Source organism: Manis javanica, chromosome 6 (assembly GCF_040802235.1).
Source record: "Manis javanica isolate MJ-LG chromosome 6, MJ_LKY, whole genome shotgun sequence".
In the NCBI taxonomy this organism is placed as follows: domain Eukaryota; kingdom Metazoa; phylum Chordata; class Mammalia; order Pholidota; family Manidae; genus Manis; species Manis javanica.
The window spans coordinates 147911959-147934464 of record NC_133161.1 but is presented as its reverse complement, the minus strand read 5'-3'; the positions used below and the strand labels follow the sequence as shown (position 1 = coordinate 147934464).

The 22506-nt window shown below is 51.0% G+C and overlaps 1 long non-coding RNA gene across 4 annotated transcripts; it reads right to left on the bottom strand.

The window, feature by feature from the left end:
* Positions 1-3932: 3932 nt before the first annotated feature.
* On the bottom strand, positions 3933-21896 carry LOC108386180 (uncharacterized). Of its 4 annotated transcripts, XR_012132757.1 has the most exons (8): positions 21507-21895; positions 19940-20177; positions 19418-19566; positions 11781-11978; positions 11398-11634; positions 10824-11252; positions 10396-10535; positions 3933-9572 (listed from the first exon to the last, which is right to left on the bottom strand). It is a non-coding gene; the product is annotated as an uncharacterized lncRNA (long non-coding RNA). The 4 variants fall into 4 exon arrangements; XR_012132755.1 differs by having other exon boundaries at positions 10824-11634; positions 21507-21896; XR_012132758.1 differs by lacking the exon at positions 11398-11634 and having other exon boundaries at positions 10824-11397; positions 21507-21894.
* Between the last annotated feature and the right edge of the window lie 610 nt (positions 21897-22506).

The following is a 22506-nucleotide window of genomic DNA, read 5'->3' as shown; positions in this document are numbered from 1 at the left end:
CCTTTACAAAGATGCGTGACTGCACAGGTGAAGACAGAAGGGGCTTTCTCAGGAGCAGGTAATCGGAGAATTCAATTCACCGCCACAGCCATTACCACAAACACTGTGTGACTGAGATGTTAGGCTGGGTGATTAAACATTGTGTGGGGGTAAAAACGGGGAGAGTGGGGGTATTCATCTCATTAGGAGATTCCCGGGGCCAGGGTGGGATCGGGGAGTCCAGCAGCAGGTGAGAAGGACAGCCTACCTTCCCTGAGCTCCGGCCAGGTGCCGGGGCCCCTGCAAACCTTCAGGAGGGTCGCGTCTACTTCTGACAGCAGGTCCAGGCCATGTAACACCCATTTTAAAGATAAGGAGACTGACACTTGGAAAGGTGATGCGATTTGCCGGGGTTACAAGAATGGCAGAGTCATTGGACACCGAATTTCCATATTTTACCTACAGTGATGGCAATATCAAAGTCAAGGGACACCTTTAATCCTCCTAACATGGAAAACTGGAATTTTAGAGCAATGAGCAATTGAATTGCAATTCTTCCAAAGTTAATCCTTAGATGCCGTTCCACCAGAATGGGGTCAGTTCCGGGGCTAAGGGTCCTAGTCACTAAGAGGACACGTTTGGACTTGGTGGGTTAAAGGGAAGGGGAGCAGAGAAAACCCCACTCAGGAAGGAGGACGGGGGGGGGGTCAGGTTCGGGGAGGAAAGAGGGGACCCTCTCCCCCTCCTTTGCCCCAGTCTCCTGCCACCCCCTCCTCTGCTCTTCCTAACATTGTTGTGCCCCGATTCTTGGACCACGCCTTCAGTGCCATCGGTGGCAGCCTGAGGTCCCAAGTGGTTCTGGAGAAAATACAAATCATTAATAAACATCAGCAATAATGCCCAAATTTACAGTAATACTAGGAAATGGGGATGAAAGTGAAACTAAGATGCTGTGGGAGGTTTTAGATGGAGAAAGGATGTCATCAAAATGCTTTCTAAATAATACTTTTTTGATTAGAAGTTTTAATGCAGCAAATCCTTCCCAGGATGTCTCAAGATGTGAATGATTTCACATTTTTAAAACTTTTGGAATAGCAGTATTCAGTATTATTAGAATGTAATAATAATCTACTTTAAATTTTGTTTACTTCACATAAATATTATACTAGTATATAATAGCATAAGATTATATAAGTTATAATAGCTAAATCCTATTATTTTACTATTATGAAAATAACAGTATTTTGCACCAACAAAAAGACCCGCATTTTTGTACTTAAAAATGGCTGAGTGTCATGGTGCCATAATACCCCAAACCAGAATTGCAATCATGAACTGTGGTATTTTTCTGTGTCGCCTCCCAGGAGCCAGAAAGTATTCTTAGAGCTTCCTGGGAAGCACTTGCTACGCACACTCATTCATTTGCTCCTCGCATCAGTGGTACAAAGCAGTCATTATTTTTATACACATTCTGCAGATTAGGAAACAGAGTCAATGTCGCGGCTTGAGAATGTCTGCATCAGGACCTGAACCCAGGCCTGGGAGTTCCGGATCCCTCTTTCCTCTGCTGTGTCCTCTTCGTGTGCGAGGCCTCCGTGTACCCGCTGGTGTTCTCCACTCTGCTCTGTCCCGTCACAGAGCGGTGCCTCCCCGGGGGCCAAGGAAAGACAGAAGAGCGGCGGGCAGCCAGCCCACCACTGCCAACACTGCCTGGCTCCGGCTGCCCTTCTCAACTCCAGGTCGCTTCCAGCCGAGGCGGACAGGGGGTCCGCTGCTGTCAGGGCGGAAAGGTTACGTCAATTTCCTGCAAAGGGCAGGCGATCACTACCGTGCACAAAGAGGTGTTTTTCACTCTGGGAGACTTCCTGACAAGAACTGGGGGCAGGAGCTCCAGGCATACTGGGAGAGAAAACATTCTCCTCTCTTTACGCTCAGGTTCCTAGCTGCCCCATGCAAGACGCTGCACAGATGGGGAAAGACAGTCACCCCACTAGGGACCCCTTAGGGAGAGCTGGGCAGCGGCAGGGGGCAGCCTGTAGCATCAGCGCCACAGGACCAGGGGTGTCCGCGATGCAGGCAGGAGCCTGGAGGAGGTCGGAGGCAGACCAAGGCTGGGCAGGGACAGCAGGACCACAGGAGCAGAGCTCAGCAGGCCTGAAGGCAGGGCTGGCTTCCCGGGGGTGGTGTGACCGCGGCAGTCACACGGGGATCTGTGTTCAGAAGGGAGCCCCACAGCTGGGGTTTAAAGCTCTGTAGTTGTCATCTTGAAATTCTTCATAATTTTGTCTTTGACCTTGGGTTTTGTACATCTAAGAGGACTGCAGGGCAGCCATCGGGCTTGGAGCATCAGCTCTGTGGTCCCGACCTTCCCACCTCCCATCTCCCAAGGCGGGTTCTCAGCAGCCTGGCTCTCCTTAGGCCGCAGGTGCGGGAGGGTCCAGCTAGCGTGCCCTACACACACGTCACAGGCTTCGGCCCAGGGCGCCTGTGAAGGTCTGTATTTGTCACAAGTATCATGTACCCAAACAAGCATACAGTAAACACCAAATAAAAAACATTTCTCTCTTCCAGAGAGAGAAAGGAAAAAGCTTTCTTCCTCCTTTTTGAGTAAGAGGCCCCACACCTTCACTTGGAACTCATCCCTGGAAATTATGCTGCAGACCCTGCTGAAAGGGATACACATTAAATGGAGAAACTGAGGCAAAGAGTTGCATCATCATCCCCACTAGACTCTGGCTGCAGAAATGGAACATTATGAAGGCTAAAACATTTTGTTCTAGACCCACCCCCGCCACGTCCTCCGGCCACATCCCCCTCCCCCAGGCTGGTTTTGTCTGATTCCATTTCTCCTTCTCTCTTATCAAAGCCAGATCTCAGCTGACCCTACACTGAAAAAACATATAGCTATTCATACTGTAAAGATACAAAAAGATACTGAAGACGCTGATAATGACTTCAGATCTTTACCCCTCCCAGGGAAACTAGAACATTTTTGTTGTAAACAATGTCTTAAGTCAAAGGAGTTACTGACTGAGGGATTTCAAGTACTTTAAAAAGTCAGTGTGATAATAATAATGATAAATAGCCCTGGTTTGTTACATGTCTACATTGCCAGACATGGATCATAAACAATCTCTCTAATCCTTACATCAACTTGGAAAGGAAGATAATAGTTCGTCTACTTTACAGAGAAAGAAATAGGCCCGGAGAGGACCTCGCCTGGGGCCATGCAACTGGTAAGTGATAAGACAGGACTTGAACTCATGTTTTCTGGCTCTGGATGGTAGTTCAGGTACAGCCTAACAGTATCCTACCGCCCCCTGTGTAAGGGTGGGGCTGGGTTTAAGGAGGCCCAGCGGATGGGCCGTGCCCCTCCAGCCCCGCTCGGAGGCGAGGGCAGTCTCAGCATTGGACACCTAAGCAGGCATCTTCTCATCAGGGCCAATGTGACTGTAAACACCCAGCCCAAGCCTTCCACACTGCTTCCAATTAACGCCACTGATAACTCAGGTCAATGCGAATTCATTCATAAATCTTTGAGGGTCCTTTGTGCCAGGCACTGCGCTAGACACTGGTGGTTCGGGATAAATGAGGCAGATGTCCCAGGCCCCATGGAATTACAATCCTTGTGGGGTTGTGGCTTCACCACAAGCCAGATTAAGACATACATTTTACAAGTCACCCCAATATGCAGGACCAATACACACACACGTGCACACACACACACACACACACACTGACAGAAGTTTCACAGAGTATTACTAACTCCTACTACATAGGATATAGTATTATGGGTCCCTATTCTGTTCTGTTTCAATTTTTAAAGAGCTGCTCATGAACAACTAGATTGACTTTAGGGCTAAGTAATGGATTACCAGAAAAAATTCTAGGAGGAGATAGAGTCAAGTAATGAATAATGTGCTGAGAAGTTCTGGGTTTATGGAAGCACATGGGGTAAAGATCCCCTCACTGACAGATGGATTAGGGAGGGCTTCCCGAAGAAATGACCTCTAAGCTGAGATTCAAATCTCAGAGAGGTAAGCATGGGCCAGATCATGCAGAGATCTCTAAATTCTGTAAGGGAATTTGGAATTAATCCCGTGAGCCATGGAAAGCCTCTGATGGCTGTTAAACGGTATGGTGGTCATTAGAATGACTGACAGACACCCCAGTTCTCCTTTACACACAGGTTAGCGATGCATTTTCCTCTCCCTTCTGAAGTTACAATGTAGCCATGAGATTTGTTTGAGCCAGTGAATATGAGCCCAAGCAATGTGTGTTACTTTCTGTGGAAGCCTGGGAAGCCAGTGAACAATTTGCCATGTTTATTTCCCCCTGCCACAGTGACCCTTAGGATGGAACTCGGCAATCCTGACTGCAGAGCAGAAAGTGATGTGATTCACCGCAGTGAGTGGTGGGCGCAAAGAAAAACATAGTAAAGCAGAGAAGTGGATATAAACGTGTCTTGTGAAGGCCTCACTGAAAAGGTGCTTTTGAGTAAAGAGGTGAAGTTGGAGATGAAGCTGAAGGTACCAAGCAGATATCTGAGGGAGAACACGCTGGCCGGAAGGAGCAGTAAGTGCAAAGGCCCTGGGGCAGGGCTGTGTGGCATGTGAGGAAGAACAGGGGGCTGGTTGGGCTGGAGTGAACCAAGGGGAGAAGAGTGGGCAGGGTTTCCCAGGCCCTGGGACTACATAGTTTCACCAGGACACACAACTTCTAGCACGGCTGATCCACAGAACACTCTTGGGGAAGGAAGGCCCGAGACGTCCTCAGTTTATTAAAGGAGCCATGACGTGGACAGACCTTGAGGGCATTCTGCTAAATGAAGTAAATCAGAGAAAGACAAATACCACGTGATCTCACTCACATGTGGACTCCAAAATACCCAAACTCATAGAAAAGGAGGCCAGACTGGCTGTGGCCAGAGGTGTGGGGAAGGGGAACTGGGATGAAGGTGGTCAGAAGGTACAAACTTCCACTTTTAAGATAAATAAGTACTGGGACTATAACGTACAGCATGGTGACTGTGAGTTGACACTACGCTATGGTGGATTTGAAAGTTAGGATGAAAATAGATCCTAAAAATTCTCATCACAAGGGAAAATTTTTTTTGTGACTATATGAGGTGATGGATGGATATTAACTAAACAGATTATATTAATTGTTTTGCAGTATATTTATGCCAAGTTACTATGCTGTACACCTTAAATTTACACAGTGTTATATGTCAATTATATCTCAATAAAACAGGAAGGAAAAAGGGGGGCAATTAGCAGTTGAGGGACTTGTAGGAGCAGGACATGCCTCATCTTTCAGAGGGGTCCTTAGAAGCTTGCCCACGGGGGTCAGAGCCCCTGGTGATTCCTGCAAAAGTGTAAAAGACATGATGAAGAGGACAATTGTCAAACCCTCAACTCACTCTTGAGAAGCAACTTGTTTTAAGCAAACAAGTCATACTAAGTTGCTGGGGTTTTAAATCTCTTCTTGCTAAAAATAAATCTATTACGGAAAATCCCCAAAGATGAAGCACATGGCTGACCTCAGGGGTTTGAGCTCCCTCCCTCCCATGCAGGGAGCTGGTCTTCCGGCTCTTATCATTAGCAGTAATCTGAGGTCAGGAAGGGCTGCCTGGCTGTTCTCAGCTACGTGGGCAGCTTGCTGATTTCCTGGGGCCCTTGAGAGGAAAACACAAATTCAGCTGTGGAATAGCACATGTGTGTGTTTATCAGTAACGATCCTTTGCTTAAGATGCGTGTATGGTTCTTCCCGTAGTCCTAAAACTCCACCTTGTCCCTCATCACTCATAATGTCTGCAATCCAGAGGGTCTGGGAAATCAAGGCCATGCTCACCTCCCTCCCAGCCAGGACCAAAGGGAAAGACAAAAACAGCTCCCCAGGTTTCCAGAAGAAAAGGACTGGAGGCTTTATCTTTGAGGGACTCTGCAGTGACCACTAGCCAGACCCCTCTGTTCCTGCCGTGCCAGCCCTGTGGGTATGTGCCACCCGCACAGGTGTTCAGTAGGGAGAGCTGCCATGTGGGGGCTCTGTGCTGTGCTCTGTATGAAGGACCCAGGTTGCTTTGATCTTCCTTGGCTCCAAAGCCACACCTTTGCTCCCAAGTGGCCTCCTGGTTACAGCAGGGACCTAGAGCAAGATGGCAAGTGGATTAGAGCAGCCTCCAACCCCAGCACTGGAAAAGAAGCTTAAGGCTTAGAGGCCACCAAGCAGTTTAGCCATTTGGTCCTCGAGCAGCTGCTAGATGCTGAAGCCTAAATTATGAGTAAGGCCTGGTTTCTGCTAACTACATGCAGATATATCATGTACAGTGTACGGATGTATGTGTATATGTGAATGAATTAATGAAGGAGTGAACGACAAGATCTCACTCATGCCATGTGATAGTGCATGAAAAGCTGGAGGGAGAAACAGAGGAGAGGGGCTGTGCAATGGAGAAAGTCAGAGCCAAGAGAGTAACATTCCCCTGGGCCCACAAGGCTGAGCAGGGGAGCACGTCCCCAGGGCAGAGTGCGCAGGGCACATCCCTGGACGGCGTGTGCTGCTTCCTACGTAGCGCATCTCAGAGTTCATGGGAATCACATGATCAGCTCCTGTGCGCCAGCTCTACCACCTCAGAAGGGGCAGCAACATCATCTGTCACGGGGTAGAAGGCCCTGTTGTCACCACACCATCACACACGCCACCAAAGCCAACTGCGTGCAAAGCCGACATGAGCACATGGCCCACAGATGCCCGATGATGCTAAATTATAATAGCAACAAAAAGGCTGGTTGAGCACCTCTACTTACAGGCACCGACTGGCTCTTCGTGCTCAGTTCCTGGCTTATTTGCCCAATACCCTATGACATGGTTATTACTAGTCCCATGTTACAAATGCCGGGACATACAAGTCCAGCTCATACACGGTCTCCACTCTGAGGAGCTCTCAGAGGAGCTGCAGAGACGGGGCAGTGCTGAGAAGGGTGCACAGCAATGGGCAACGCTGACCACTACTGAGCACTCACTATGGAACAGGCATGTGCCAAGGGCTTTCTGGGCTTCTGCTCCTGAAGCCCTGCCATGCCCCCATGAGGGTGGCGCCTATTAGTCCCACGTTACAGAGAGGGAAACGAAAGCAGGGAGACAGTAAGCAGCTTGCCCCAAATTATGCAGCTAGTCCACGCCAGCGCCTGGAGCCCATTTGTCCACCTCTCCGTTCACTTCCTTGCTCCTGCGATGCCGCATGGGGTGCAGAGAGCAGGTGAGCAGGAACTCCGGCGAGCGAGTTCACACTGTCGGCTTCGCCCCTGAGCAAGGCTGGGCTTTGGGTCAGAGAAGGAAGCTGGGCTGGCCAGGGGTCAGACGCAGACTGGCATCGCTCCACGCCGGCAGCCTCCAAGCAGCCGCTCAGCGCAGCAGCCGTCCCCTTCGAGAGCTCGCCCCGTCCAGGGCTTGATTGTCAACCTCGCAGCCTGGAGCCCTCGATCTTCCTGGCTCACCAACAAGAGTCGTATTTCAGAGACTATCTGATATTAACATTTGGCATAAACTTGGAATGCCAGTTTATTATTGTTGTTATCAAGAACAATATTGTCCCGAGACAGAGTAGTTCTGTTTGTCAGACTAGTACATCCTTTTCTTGGGTAGAAAGCCAACTCATAATCAGATAATAATAATAGCTCATATTTGCTGTTTTCTTACTCTGCAGTATATGCATGAAGCATTATCTAAATAATGAAAACAAAAGAGTTACATAAATTTAATACACAAGGGTATCACACTCAGATGAACTGATGCGTCTCTCTCCCCAAGACAATCTGGCCAGCGAGATGGAAATCCTTGACATGCAGTGGCCGCGATGCCCACTTCCATCGCCACGCCAGGGCTGGTCTTAGTACTGCCAGCCAGTTGGCCCAAACGCTGTCTCATGTGCATGGCCATTGCCCTGGCGACTCTCTTTTCTTGACATCTTACAGCTGAGCCATGTCACTTCTGATTACCCCATGCTTCCGGCGGGTGTGTTAATATATTCCATCAGGTAACTGCCGAAGCTGGCCACCCAGGGAACTGGCCTGTCTCCTGAAGGTGACTTTGCACGTCTCTGCTCTGTACACATCTTAAAGTTTAATTCTCATCACACAATCCTACTTCCCTTATCTATAGATTCTTGGGAGATGCCTCACTTCTGTCCCCACACACAGTCAATGTCAAAACAAGATACCAAACATACTGGGAAGTAACGGGTTTTACTGAGGAAGAAAAATTGTGCAGGGGAATTGAAATTGGAGAACTGGGTTGGACCATGGAGAACAAATGCCAGAATCATCACTATAATAATCACCTCTAACGTCTGCTACTGTGCTGGGTACTGAATGGATCAAAACACAAAGATAAGTGTCTATGCTTGTCCCCCTATCTATGCACATGTGCGTGCACATGCACGCATGCACACACACACACACACACACAGTACCTGCCCTCCTATTTAGAGCAGATGTTACCACATTACTGACAAGATCATAAATTCATTTAGTCATTTTCTGATGTTTCTTTGTTCATCCATTTATTCTGCACGTATTTATTGGCTGTCTCATGGGTAAGGGACTGTTCTCAGAAAGGCGTCTCCGGTCTGACAGCACTCCACCTCCGCTCTCAGCTTTAACAGACAGAGCAGCCCTAGAAGAGGGAGGCGGCGGCGGCACCCACCCCCCAGTCAGCCCTCACTCACCACCCCCTCTCCCAAAGAGGTGCTGAAGGCAGAACAGCATGGAAGACAAGACCACACGTCATTTCCACTCCGAATCCAAGGGCTGCTTCGGGCTGAGAAAGGTGGGGCCGATGAGGTTCGAGTCTGACTTGAGACTTGAATTTTAAACTTAACTGGGTCATGTTTTCCAAATACCAAAGGTGACCATACAATGAAAGACTCTGTCCGAGTGCCAAGGGGCAGAAAAGGAGCATAGTTGAAAGCAGATACTTGAAAATAAGAAATTTAAGCCAAGTCCACAAGCACTTACATGGCTTTTTTATCAGTGCAGTTCTTCCCAACCCCAACCCTCTCCCTGCCCGCTGTGGTCCAGTCCTCCGCCATCTCTCACCGGGAGCCCTGCAAGGGCCTCCGTACAGGCCCAGCTTCACCCACTCTTGCCCCGATGCAATTCACTTTCACACTCAGTGTAAGTTTTGAAAATTCTTCTAAATGTGTTAACCTCCTGCTTAAAACCCTCTAGTACATTTCCATCGCTCTGGATAAAGATAAATGACAACAGTTGAGTTTATGACTAAAAGGACAGACTTAGGAAAGATGCACAGGGTTTAATCCTGGCTCTGCCACTGACTAGCTGTCGGCCATCTCTGTGCCTCAGTGTCCTCAGTAAAATGGGGATGATAACAGATGCTGTAGTGATGAGGATCAAATAGTTAGATATGTGTTGAGCTCTTAGAACAGTGCCTGGCTCACAGCAGTCACTGTATAGTGTCCCATGTTGTCATTATGTCAGGGAGCTGGCACTTATTTTTCAGAGTGAAGTGAGCTGCCAGATAAGACTGGAGAGGCAGGCGTCCTCCGGCATCTTCAACACCTGGCAGGGAGCCTGGCATGTAGGAAGTGTTCAGTGAATATTTCTTAGAGGGAAGGATGAAGGGATGGAAAGAGGGATGGAGGGATGGGGGATGGGGGGATGAGGGATGGGGATGGGGGATGGGGGGATGGGGGGATGGGGGGATGGGGGATGGGGGATGGGGGTGGAAGGAGGGATGGGGATGGGAGAGGGATGGGGGAAGGAGGGAGGGAGGGATGGGGATGGGGGGATGGGGGATGGAGGGATGGAAGGAGGGATGGGGATGGGGGGATGGAGGGATGGATGGAGGGATGGGGGAAGGACGATGGAGGGAGGGATGGAGGGATGGAAGGAGGGATGGGGGATGGGGGGATGGGGGGATGGAGGGATGGAGGGATGGGGATGGGGGAAGGATGGATGGAGTGAGGGATGGAGGGGTGGAAGGAGGGATGGGGGATGGGGGAGGGATGGGGGAAGGAGGGAGGGATGGAGGGAGGGAAGGAGGGGGGATGGAGGGAGGGAAGGAGGGATGAGATACAAGCTTCTTCCTAAACAAAGGCTCCGGCCCAAGGCCTTGAACGCTGCTTGCACAGGACCCGGATGCTGTCTGTGCACCTCCCCTTCCTGAGCCCTAAATGCTGTGCAGAAGGGGCTGTGGTAACTTAGCAACGAGTCTCCTATAGAGACGAAGCTGCAGACACCAAGATCAGGCACCCAGGCCCACCCTGCTTATGAGAGCAGAGCGTGTCCTGGCAAACAGGACCTGCCCCTCCACCCCGGGGCACCCCCAGGCCTTGAGACTGCCGTCAGGAGCAGGCCTGCCCGAAATTGACCTCTGGCTGAGTGTGAGGAGTACCTTTAGTCAGCAAGGCTGGTCTTCCTGGAAGCGTGGAAACCCCGGAGACGCTTGGGGAGGCAGGGGCCCCAGGGGCACATGGGGACGGTAGGCCTCTGGTGCCCCAGGTTCAGTGTGAGAAGAAGCTGAAGGTGGGGGATCTTGGAACAACCAGAGAAATGCTTATTTCAGCCATTACGTGAGGTCCCAGGCTGGTGGTTAGGGGGGTGCTCCAGGATCCTTCACAAGCCACAGTTAAACAGGATGATCTTTGTAAGGTGAGGGGCCAGGTCAGATGATCCCCAAGGTCCCTCCAGACCCATTGGCCATGAACCCATACCAATTCCCACCCCACCCAGAGACAGGATTTACTCATTTGCATTCTGTAAAAAAAAAAATCCCAACTCCTTTGTCCCAGCCCGGTTCTCCTCTGCCCAATTCAAATTTACCTGCAGCTTGCTTGGAACACAGAAGCGTTGGCGTATCTGGCCCCTCCGTCCTAAGCCCCCGCTCCCTGGCCCACCGGCTTGGCAGCGCTGCCCTCTGGGGGGTGAGCTGAGTGCAGCGTCGCTCGCCCAGTGCCCAGGTGAGATGTGAAGCTGTCGGAGCCGGGAGGCATCGCGGTGAGTGGAGCCCGCAGAACACCAGCCGGCCCTGTGCACCAAGCTCCTTGAGCCACAGTGTGGGGGGAACCGGGGAAGACCAGGTGGAGGACCAGATGCCAAGGAGACTCCTGGGGGGCCGTCGCACCGTGATGGAGGCAGGAGGCTTGAGACGGACCGTTGTTAAACGGGCAGGAGTCATTCTGATGTGACCCACCGGACACGGGCAGTCAGTGCCAGCAGAGGCCAAGGCCTGGAGCAGGGCCCGGCAGCCGGCTGGGGCGGGGTGAGCGGGAAACGGGGAGTGCGATTTGGCCTGCTGCCCCAGCGGGGCCCGCCTGCCCGCCTGCTCCTGCCCAGCCCCAGAAACCCTCGCTGGGAAGAGACCTTCTCAGGGAAATGCCTGCCAAAAGGTGGTCACCTGTAATGAGGCAATAAACAGGGCAATTACTGGGTAATTACTGGCCCTCCAAGGGTCTGGAAACCCGCAGGTGAGAGAACTTGGCTGGCTTGCGCGCTCACGTCTCCCGTGGGCTGGAAGCCCAGCTGAAATCAGTGTGGGTGGGCTGGGCGAGGCTGCTTGCGGGGCACACGCTTCATCCTTCCTTCCCCTCGCCTCTGGCACAGGTTCAAGGCTGTCGCCAGCACGTGCCGGGGCCTGGGAATTGGCTGGGAAATAGAGGCTGCAGCCCCCTGGCCCCTTGGAAGACCAGAGCCAACCGCCCCACACCTGCCTCGTGCCCCCGCACCCTGCTTGTTCCCCAGTGCTGCGCCCTGCGCCCTCCGATGGAGGCAGCTGCTCACCTCCGGGCGCAGCGCGGAGCACAGGCCCGGCTGGGCCGCAGCTGCAGGGGAGGCCGCTTTGACGGCGCTGCCGCAGGGACGCGGCTCGGGCTCCAAGTGCAGCTTCTTTGAGAATGTTCCCGCCCCTCTTCCTTGGAACCCGGCGCCCTCGCGCCGCACAGCAACTTCCTTCCGTTAGCCGCGCTGGACCTAGTTAACCTAGAAAAAAATGGGAGTGATTAAACACGCAAAAGAGCTGGACCTGTTGAAGCCATTGACTAAAACGGGTTTGTGGCTCTGGCTGAGGACAGGGCAGAGATTTGGGGGGAATGTGAAAGCAAATGCTGTCATATTTTTAGTGTCTTTTACAGATCGCGTGTCACTGTGTGAGTTTAGGAGCATTAAAAATGTATAACGTAGAGCTTGTTCTGCTCATAAAATGATCCTCTTTGGCATATTAAAATTTAAAGTCTAGTTTATCCAGGCAGTAATTACACTTTTCCTAATTGAATTTACCTCTAAATATTTCAAAGTTTTGTAATAAATGGAGCTACAAAGATACTAAGCCTCAAGGAATTTGCATTCAACGTTGTTTGAGAAACAGGCAAAATCTTCAGAGGAAATCACCAGCATGAGAATAAACTGGAAAAGGTTTATTTTCTGGCATTTTCTGGTATCCATAGCAAGGATTAAAAGCCAAAATAATACACAATATGGCCCTTTGCTTTATAAGGTTCCTTACATACATTACCTGATTTTCACAACTAAAGTCTAAGCAGAATAAGAAAGATATGTGTGTGCATTTCAAGATAAGGAAAATGGAACTCAGAGAAGCTGAGCAATTTGCCCAAGGTGACTCAGGAATGGTAGAGCTCAGGTGTGTCTTCTGACCCTAAACCCCATACTCACTGACGGAAAAGATTCCCTGACCAAATGTCCATCAAAGGAAAAATGGATTACAAGACGTGGTCTCTACGTACGAAGGAGTAGCACCCAGCCATAAAAAGCACACTCTGACCCCGGCGACAACACGATGAAACTTGAAAACGTTCAACCAGACAAAAGGACACGTGTAGTGTGACTGCCCTTACACAAGGCACCTGGGTCAGGCGAGATCGCCGAGACAGAACAGGGGCCTGTGGCTGCCTGGAGCTGGAGGGGGGCTGGGCCGTGTCTGCCTGATGGGCACAGTCTCGGTTTGGGAAGAAAAGGTTCTGAACATGTGTTAGAATGGTTGGCACAGCATTGGGAACGTACTTAATGCTACTGAATTGTACACTGGGAAATGGGAAAAATGGTAACTTCAGAAAAACAGAAAACATTCCCTGAACGTAATTTTGGCCCCCAAGGAATCCATTGTCTTTGCTCCACTAGTCCTTTCAGCACTTTCTGCTTCTCTCAGATCCTCCATTTCTTCTTATTCACACTCCTCCGCGAGCCACAGCTTTGCCAAGGCTACAGCGAGGTCCTCTTCTGGTACGAACCGGCCTAAACCAGCCGGTACCTTCTGCAGAGAGCTGAGGGCCCTGCTCTCATTCCCCGGTGGCATGCTACAATAAAAGCATGCTGGAGGCTGGATTCTCTCATGCATGCAAACACTCATTAGCAAGCTGGCCTCAAACAAATAGCCTATCCAATAAACTAAGTACAGTTCCGGCCTCTGACCTTTGAGGCCATGTGACAGCATGTTGGATAAAGACGTGGCAATATTCTAGTGGCACGGTAGGAGTCAGGCTTTGAAACTCTCTGATTTGTGGCTATAAACAGAGCTTCAAAAAAAAAATTTAGGACACCATCCCAAAGAGCATAGGCTGTTGGAACCCAGTAAATTTATATTCGTTCCGCATGCAGGGCAGCGTGAGCTCCTTTATGATATTCTGGCCACCATACACATTTTAAACTTTCACTTGTTTCACCCAAGAAAACCCTTTCTAGCATCCATTATGCTAATCAGCAAAGCCTCTGGTGTTGATGGGAGATGACGGCGACCCAGAGAGCATGGCTTCTGCTCGGAGCCTTTCAGCTGGGACCCCAGCAGCCCCGAAGTGCGCGTTCCCATGAGGATTCTTCACGTGGTACCTCATCTCCCCCTGGACTGCAGCCCTCAGCGGAGCCTCCCTTCGGGGCTGCCAGAGGACATACATATATTTGGCACATACCTGTACTAGGAAATTATTCTGCACTTATCTGAAATTCACATTTAACTCTGTGTTCTGTAATTTTGTTTGCTAAGTTCGGCAACTCACACTCTACATAACGTACTGACGAATTTTGAAATAAACTGCAGACCATATAACACATATCTTTTGTAAGGGGAAAGAAAAAGTCTTAAGTTAATATTTCCCTGATTTGATGGTGAACATTTCCAAGCCTGACTCTTCTCACGCCACCGAGCAGGAGCGGGTGTAACAATCAGCTACTTGTTTCCAGATCCACAGAAACCAAGCGGGGTGTTTCTGGCTCTCTCGTCAGCCCTTTATGTTCAGTCCTTCGACGACTAGGACGTCCCCACTAATGCTGAGATCAGAATTCAGCAAGGCAAGCCCACAAGGAGAGAAGGAAGGTCCTGACTCATGTGTGTGAGAGAGAAAGAGAGAGAGAGAGAGAGAGAGAAATGATATGGTCCCAGGATGCAGAAATGTGTCTTCCTGTCTCGCCCTGGAGAATGAGACTGACCTGTTTGCTTCTGGTGCACAGGAATTACAATGATCTAATATTCTAGGTTGTTCACATTAAAATCTTTTCCTCGCATTGAGGGATTTAGAATTTATTGATGGAGGGTGGGGAGGCAGAGGAATAATAAAGACAGGATAAGAGCACCTTATCCGGAAGGCTTGAGTCATCATTCTAAAATAAAATGGATTTAATTTTTGCCCCTAAATGAATTTTACTTTTTCTAATGTTAATTTTTACCTTTGTTTGGGGTTCGGGGTGGGGAATGCTCAGGGCAAAAATAAAACATCGGCCCCCATTCCCATTCTTTAAGGATTTGAGGAAAGGAAAAGATAGGAGAGAAACCTTTTCATTTCTAGTTGGAGATTAGACTCCTCCCAAATACCCCAGAGAAAGTAAATGCTTTAAATAAAAAAAAAGCAGTACCCCCAGACCTGGCCCCCGTGTCTCAAGAGCTCCTGGGAAAGGTCACTGAGCAGGCCAGACCCTCTGCAGGGTGCCCGGAGGCCCAGCTCCTCCACCTCCCTCCCCGCAGCTGCCGCTTAATAAAGCTTAATAACAGGTGTGATTGCCATGGCAACCTCTGTAACACTTTCAAATAGATGGCCAATTATTATTCACTCATTTACTGTTTATTGTAGCGATGCCAATCACAATGAACTGCAGGAGGGTATTAATGGAGATGTGATCTGAGCAAGGGGCCGTCGGGGAATGGCATTGTGTGCCTCATTCGTTGGCATTGTCGGGGAATGGCATTGTGTGCCTCATTTGTTGGCATGGTGCGCTCGAGGTGGGTGGGTACACAGCTACTCCCTCTGGTCCCTGGGCACCCAGCACAGACCAAGTGCACAGGCAGCACACAGGCACAGAGGAACGACACGGCCAAAAGGTCTTGCAGGACTCGCTCCCCTGCAGCAAGGTCCCGGCTCCCACGTCCCAGGACAGGCAGGTGGGCAGGGCATGCTCTGCCTCAGCAGGTGTTTTCAGCAATTTTATTATTTTTCACCCTTTCTTTTTGGGCCCCTTCTGAATTTCAGATTCTATGAACAAACACTGCCTCGTTAAACCTCAGCCAAGCTCTCTGGAGAAGGAGCACCAGCCCATTTCCCCTTTAGGGAGGCCTGCTCAGCTGGTGTCTCAGGAAGCCAGGAGGAGAAAACACAGGTAATGCTCCACCTTTTATTAAAACTCCTCCTTTGGTTAAAACTGTCCGCCCTGCTCCAGGGCCTGCCCCTCCCATCCGGCAACATAAACACTCCTTCGCATCCCCCTGGGGAGGAGAGACACGTCAGGATGATTTATTGAGATGTTAATTTGAGTTTTATTCTGGAAGCAATTTTCTCTTCCTCTTCAAGAAGGTAACCAGCCATTTGCTGAAGCAGAAGTTACAGGCAGACAGCTTCCACCCTTGGCTTCCCGGATGGATTATGCCCGGCCTTCCCAGAGAGGAAGAAAGGCTTCCTGACTACAGGGAGGGGGGCGCTGGTCTGTGCAGAGGGGCTTGGAGGACGCAGCTTATTGCTGTAGGCTGGCAGCCTCGGCAAGATTCCCTTCCTATTCCCAGAGCTGGTAGCAAAGTAACAGAACCGGCCGCCCTGCACAGCTCTCGCAGACAGAACTAAGTGATATGTCCCCTACTTCACCTCGATTCTGACACTAGGTACCCGGGATCAGCGCGGCCCCCACAGGTGAGGGGTTCAGTCCCACAGTCTGCCCCCCACCTCGGATGCCGGCCGTAGGCCCTGGGCTGCCACTTGACTGGCTGCAGTCAGGGGCCCCCGTGACCCCCTCCGCAGGTCTGGCCATCTGCCATTCCGGCTCACAAAGCTCAAAGGAACACTTAGTTACACTTACCGTTTCCTGTAGAGGACATGGCAACGCTGTAGGTAACAGCCACCTGAACAGGACCCAGGGCTGGTATGCAGGGCCCCAAGTACAGGAGCTTCCGCCTCCAGGGACTGGGGTGCACCCCGCTCCTGGCTCATGGTACTGACTTGGAAACTCTGTTGGTGGAGGCCTCATTGCCCAGGTATGTCAATCATTAAGTCAATCAACGGCTCCTCTTCTCTCCCGGGAGGCGGGGGCGGGGCTGAAATCTGACCCTTTAATTGTGCCTTTTTGGTCCCCATCTGATGACCAGTCCCCATCCGGCCTGGGTGCCCTGCTACCAGTCACCTCACCAGCACACAAAAGACACATCTGCCACCCAGGACATTCTGCAGAGATTAGAAGCTCCGTCAGGAACCAGGGTCAAAGACAGATATACACGTACCGTGTCACAGAGGTCGATGCCTGTTTGTCGAGGGACAGGCTGATGGATCAGGTGTCAGGACGCCGCGGCAGCGCCCTCCCCGGGGCTGATGGGTCCCAGGAAGGAGGACCTGAACTAGGTCCCTGGACGCTGCCTACCCATCCTCAGCACCCAGAAACAGAACCAGGCAGCACCACTATTCTGCGTCTCGATGGGCATCCTCAAGGCGCCATCCTGGGTGAGTCGCTCAAACTCTAGGCTTATCTTCAGCAGAAACATGGAAATGGTAATACTCTGCGTAAGTCACAGGGTTTCATGGGGACTTCGTGGGATGATGGGCATGAAACACTTTGTAAACTGGAGAGCCCCACACCAATGTGAGGCTTTGCCACGTAGACGAGCACATGCATGCCCACATACCCACGTCCACAGGCACCCCTGCTCCAGAGGGAAACTAGCGTGATGGCGCAGCCCCTGCGAAATCACCCACGGGGCCTCCCTGCGCCCCCCATCCTCCCTGAACTCTTACCCACTTAGACGGGCTGAGTTCAGGAAGACTGAGGAGCGGCTGAAGAGCTTCGAGGAGAGGCACAGATGCTCAGCCCACACCTGTCCACTCTGCCCCACATTTGAGATAAAATAGCGCCTGCTCCACCTGCACAGAATTGCACTTCATGCTGGGAATCCAAAGACGAGCCAGCCATCCCCTGCCTCTGAGGAGCGCAGCAAGGCGCTGCAGAAGCAAGGCCAGGCTGCGAGGCGCAGCGGGCACATTCGGGAGGCTGCGGGTAGCCTGGCCAAGCACTGGAGGCCAACTGGGCACAAAGGAGTAAAGGCAGGGATCCCACTCCGAGGGGCCCTGCGGCCACGCTTAGTCGGGACTTCATCCTGTGCGCCCCAGGGAGCCACTAAAGGTGTGGGGGAGGGGAGGGGCTTGGGCTGAGCAGCCACCCTTCCCTTTTCTAGGGCCTTTCTTTCCTCTTCAAAATCGCTAACAGTCATGTAAGTGTCCTAAAATCAATGAAAGCGCATAAATAACAGAAAGGAAACTGCCCGAATTTCTCCCACCCCATTCCCCTTACTCCTGTACACCAGCGGTTCTCAAGTGTGGTCCACGAAACAACGACATTAGCATCACCTGGGAGCCTGTCAGAAATGCAAGCCGAGTGGAGTTCCTAACACTCTACTGCGTATTTGGAAGTCGCTAGGAGAGCAGACCTTAAACTCCTAATCACAAGAAAGTTTGTAACTATCATGGTGATGGAAGTTAACTAGACTTACTACAGTGATCATTTTGCAATATATATGTATCAGTCATTACGTCGTACACCTGCCATGCATATAATATTCTTTGTCAATTTTATATCAAAAATATTGAAAAAGAAAGAAAGAAAGAAAGAAAGGCAATCTCCTACAAGCCCTTCAGGAGATTCTGATGCTTATTAAGACTGAGAAACCGTGCCCCACCCCCGATAATTTTTCCACACCTGTTTCCATGTTTATCAAACAAATGTGAGCATGTACACGCATTTATTTGCCACTGTTCGTACTTTTTTAAAAAATACATCATGCTGTTTACTAAGCAAATGGCTTCTCTTATATGGTGATATTCCTCCTAGTCAATAGGTATGCCATTTAACTCATTTTTTAAAAATATGTGTATAATTTTCCAGTGTATGGCAGTAGTAGAATTTATTCAACCATTTACTGTTGGATATTCGGGTTATTTACAATTATGTTCACACCTAAAATAATGCTACAATAGCCTTTCCCGTGTAGTACTGAATATGGGTGCTTTTATGTCCACAGGGTAGATTGCCGAAAGCCAGAACAAGGAATCAAAGGTTACGGTATTTTTAATTTCAAAAGATATTGCTAGCTTACTTTCCCCTAAACCTGCAACAACATCATGCGCTGTCAGTAAAATATAAGATGCCTGTTTCATCACGTCCTCACCAGCACTTGATCTTGTAGCTCTTCAAATTGATAGTTTAGAAAGCTCACTATGGTGATTCTGCACACGATAGATTTGATCCAATGGAGGGAGGGGCAAAATGGGAGGCCAAGGGTCCAGGTGGAAGACTTTTGGGTTAGTCCAGTGAGAGATGCTGAAGGCCTGAACTAAGAAAGCAGCCGTGCGGACGGAGAGGAGGGGTCAGATCTACCTGCGCACTTCCACTAACTGGCTCATTAATCCACATAATAATCTGCATAAAAACCTGGAGTTTGTTGTTGAGACAGTGTGACTTACCTGCATGTCCTAGGATTGCTGATCACTTCCTAACCATCTACAGCCCATTGTAAACAACCTGCCCCACCCCAAACCCTCATCGCCTCAGTAGCCCATGAGCCCTTCCCAGCCTCAGCTGATGGGCAAGCATGGGACCTGAGAGAAACAGATCGTAGAGTGGCTAGTGACCTGTGGTCTGGGGGATAAAGAAGATCAGGTTCCTTCTGGGGTTTAAGCAAAGATACTCAGAGGAAAACTGCCATTGGTGGTAATGGATAATAGAGCAGAAAGTTTGTGCAAAGACAGGACTGGGGAGGCCATTGGCTCAAATAAATCAAAACTATAGATGAGTGGAAATGGGGGGTAAGCAGCATGAGCTGAGTGAACAGAGAGAGAACAGAGCAGGTGCACAGACAGAGAAGGGTCGAGATGCTGAGACAAGAACTGGGCTGCCCAAGGGAAAACCAGGAAGCAGCTCCCGGGCTACTGCGAACCCAGACTCACCTTCACTGACACTTCCCACGCGGCCTTGACGCACCATAGCCCTGCCCCGGGATGCCTCTGCAATGCCCGTCTTCTCAGTGACCCCTCCCCTCCCTCCACGCACACTTGAGTGTCCTTCTAGGAGTCTCTGCTCTGGCACAGCCACAGCTCTGGTGAGAACAAGGCCACAGAGTAGTTTGTGAGAATTAGAGGTTAGATTTACCAACTCTAAAGTTATTTGGCTTCAAACAAAATCTATGCAAAGAAAATAATAATACTTCAGCATATCATTTAGACAAGTGCTTTTTACCTACATTATGTACTTCAATCCTGACCCAGTGAGGAAATAGAAGTTCAGAGAAATTACATACCTTCCCCAAGAGCACACCTTTAATAGACGGCAGTGGGTGCAGAGTTTCTGGAACCCTGGGCATCTGATTGCAAAGCCCACAAGTGTCCCACCCCACCTGCTGAGCTGGTACCCAGGCCATGAACACCAGCTGCCCTTTCCCACTTCACCCTCTTCTGGATCCCCTTTATCACCTGGCTGGGGTTCAAAAGCCACTTGCTCCCTGCGGCAGCTGCAGGCCGTGAGTCCGGTTCAGATGAAGGTCTTGGCAGACAGATCGGGGGGCCCACCTCATGATACACGTCTGGATCCTGTGATGTCGCTCTCAGGGGTTCGTCGGAAGACCCTTCTCACAAAGGGGGTCGCCCTCAAGGAGGCACTGGCACCGAAATCTCCATACCTTTCTGGTAAGGCCTTTCCTCAATTAGGTCTCTATAAAAACACGTCTATTTTAACTTTGGAGTGAGTCATTAGCCCCCACCAAGGCAGGAGCATGAACAGGTTTAAAAACTAAAAATAACTAACATTTATTGAGTGTTTATTAGGCCTCAGGCATTGTGCTAAGTTCTTCACAGAAATTCATTTAGAACTCCCAATAACCCTATGAAGTAAGTATTTTTGTCCTCGTGTCTTCGATAAGGAAACTGAAGTGAAGAGAGGTTAATTAACTTGCCCAGGGATGCTCGGCTGGTAGGGGCTGGTAGGAGCTGGAAGCCGAATTTGAACCCAGGCAGTCCACCTTCCCTAAGCCTGTCGGATTAGCCAGATCATCTTAGAGTGCAGGCCCCGGAGGGCAACGGGCCCCGAGACAGGGAAGTCTGTGGAGGGTGGAGGGGGCGGCGGCCCCGCAGTGAGCCAGGAGCCGGGCCGGGGCCTTAGGGAGCATGGGGACAGGCCAAGGCCTGGGGTGGCCAGCTTGCAGGGAGGAGACATGATGCCAGGAGGAGAGACGGTGGGGAGGAAGGTGGCTCCACCAGGACGCAGAACAACGCTTCTTCCCAGGCTATTAGCTGGGGGCCGGCTGCCATCCCTCCCAGATTTCCCCTGTCCTGTGGCTGCCTGGGGCCTGGTCTAGGGCACAAACAGGTGCTATGTCTCCAGGTAAAGCCCAGAGGCAAAACGTGCCCTCTGATCCCCCCTCAGTCGCTGTCCCAGCTATTTCCCAGAGGGTCCCACTGAGGATTGATGGTTTTCACTGGGACTTTGCACAGCCTGGCACTTCCACCTGGTTTGGGCCCCGCCGCCCCCACCCCCTTCAGAAAAGTAGGCATTTAGTCATGTTATGGTGGCTACTCCAACTCCTGACGGTTCAGAGTGTCCCAAAGAGGACCATCAGCTCTGGGGCCGGGAAGACATCGCCTCCAGCCCAGGCCTGTCACCAGGAGCTGTGGGACTCCCTAAGGCTCTGGAATTGTCCTGCCTCTTTCCTCAGTGGCTCTGCTGATGCCCCGGCCTGCTCTGAGTGGGGTCATGCCTGTGAGAATGCTCGGGCTTGGGAAAGCCCTTCTACGAGCAAGTAACAGGTGTCAAAATCCGGGATTTCTTCCTTCCTCAACCTGTCCTGGAGCTGCCTTGGCCAGGACCTCAGACCTCAGCTCCACAGGGCCCAGAATCCGGCGGCATGGTGCCAGCAAGCATCCCCCTCCTGGGCCTGAGCCCCAAAAGACCCTCGCCCAGCGTGGCCAGGCTCCCAGCACAGGGGAGGGCTCTCCTTTGCCACGATTCCCACAGGACTCCCAGTCCTCCTGGTCCCACTGTCACCTGTGAAAGTCAGATCTGCTCCCTGGACTGTAGTCGCCTCCCGGCTGAACTGGGGCCGAGAGGGGTCGTGACAGGAGGCGCCCAGCCGCACGCCTGCCCTGGGAAGCAGAAGGAGCTCAGCGCACCACCACCTCGCAGTCCATTTTTCAAAGTCTGACGTCAATTTGCGGCCGTAGATTGGTTTCTGCTTCTCCATACTTTGTTTTCTTCTTTGTGGTGAACGGTTATTGTCAAGCGGGCTTAGAAGAGCGATAGGCAGGCGGCTGGGGCTGGGCGGAGATGGCATAGGGCGGGCTTCTTGGTTGGGTTGTTGCTTACATTTCTTTTCTAGGGAAGAAAATGGAGTGGGAGGGACCTGAGGTCACGGCTGGGTCAGAGGAGATGGACGCCTGCTAATGCTGCAGCTGTCCGGCCCCTTCCCTCAGGCGGGGAGATGCTGAGACCTCTGCCCCTTCCTCTCCCCACAAGTACATGCCTGGCCTGGGGACAGGCACCATGTCACAGCTGCAGAGGCTGACGCTGTCATCTGCAGATAAATACAACCAAAACAGGCCCAGAAAATTATTTCCTCTTAATGGAAAAATTATCAGGCCCTGAGCAGCCTGATCTAAGGGCTTCTAAAAGAGCACAGAGAAATATACTTGCATCTTCTCGCAAGCAACTCTCTCCTCCCCACTGTTCCTCCGGGGAGGGCCCTGCAGAAACCATTCTCTCCCAGATTCCGTGCTGGGGCAGCTCATGAGGGTCTGTCGGGTTGGGAGACAATAGGATCTGAAAGCTCATGGCTTAGGTTCGCAGTTAGGTTTCTTAGCATCTTCAGAGGTATAAGCTTGAAAGGAGATTAGAAACCATCCTGTCCACCTCTCTCCTGTCCCAGATCATTAAAATGAGGCCTGGAGAGAAGAGACTTGCCAAAGGTCTGTGGTCACTTAGCAGCAAGACAAGAAATGAAGGCTTGTGATGTCCGTTTCCCTTCCCATTGCCTGAAACAGCCTGGCCA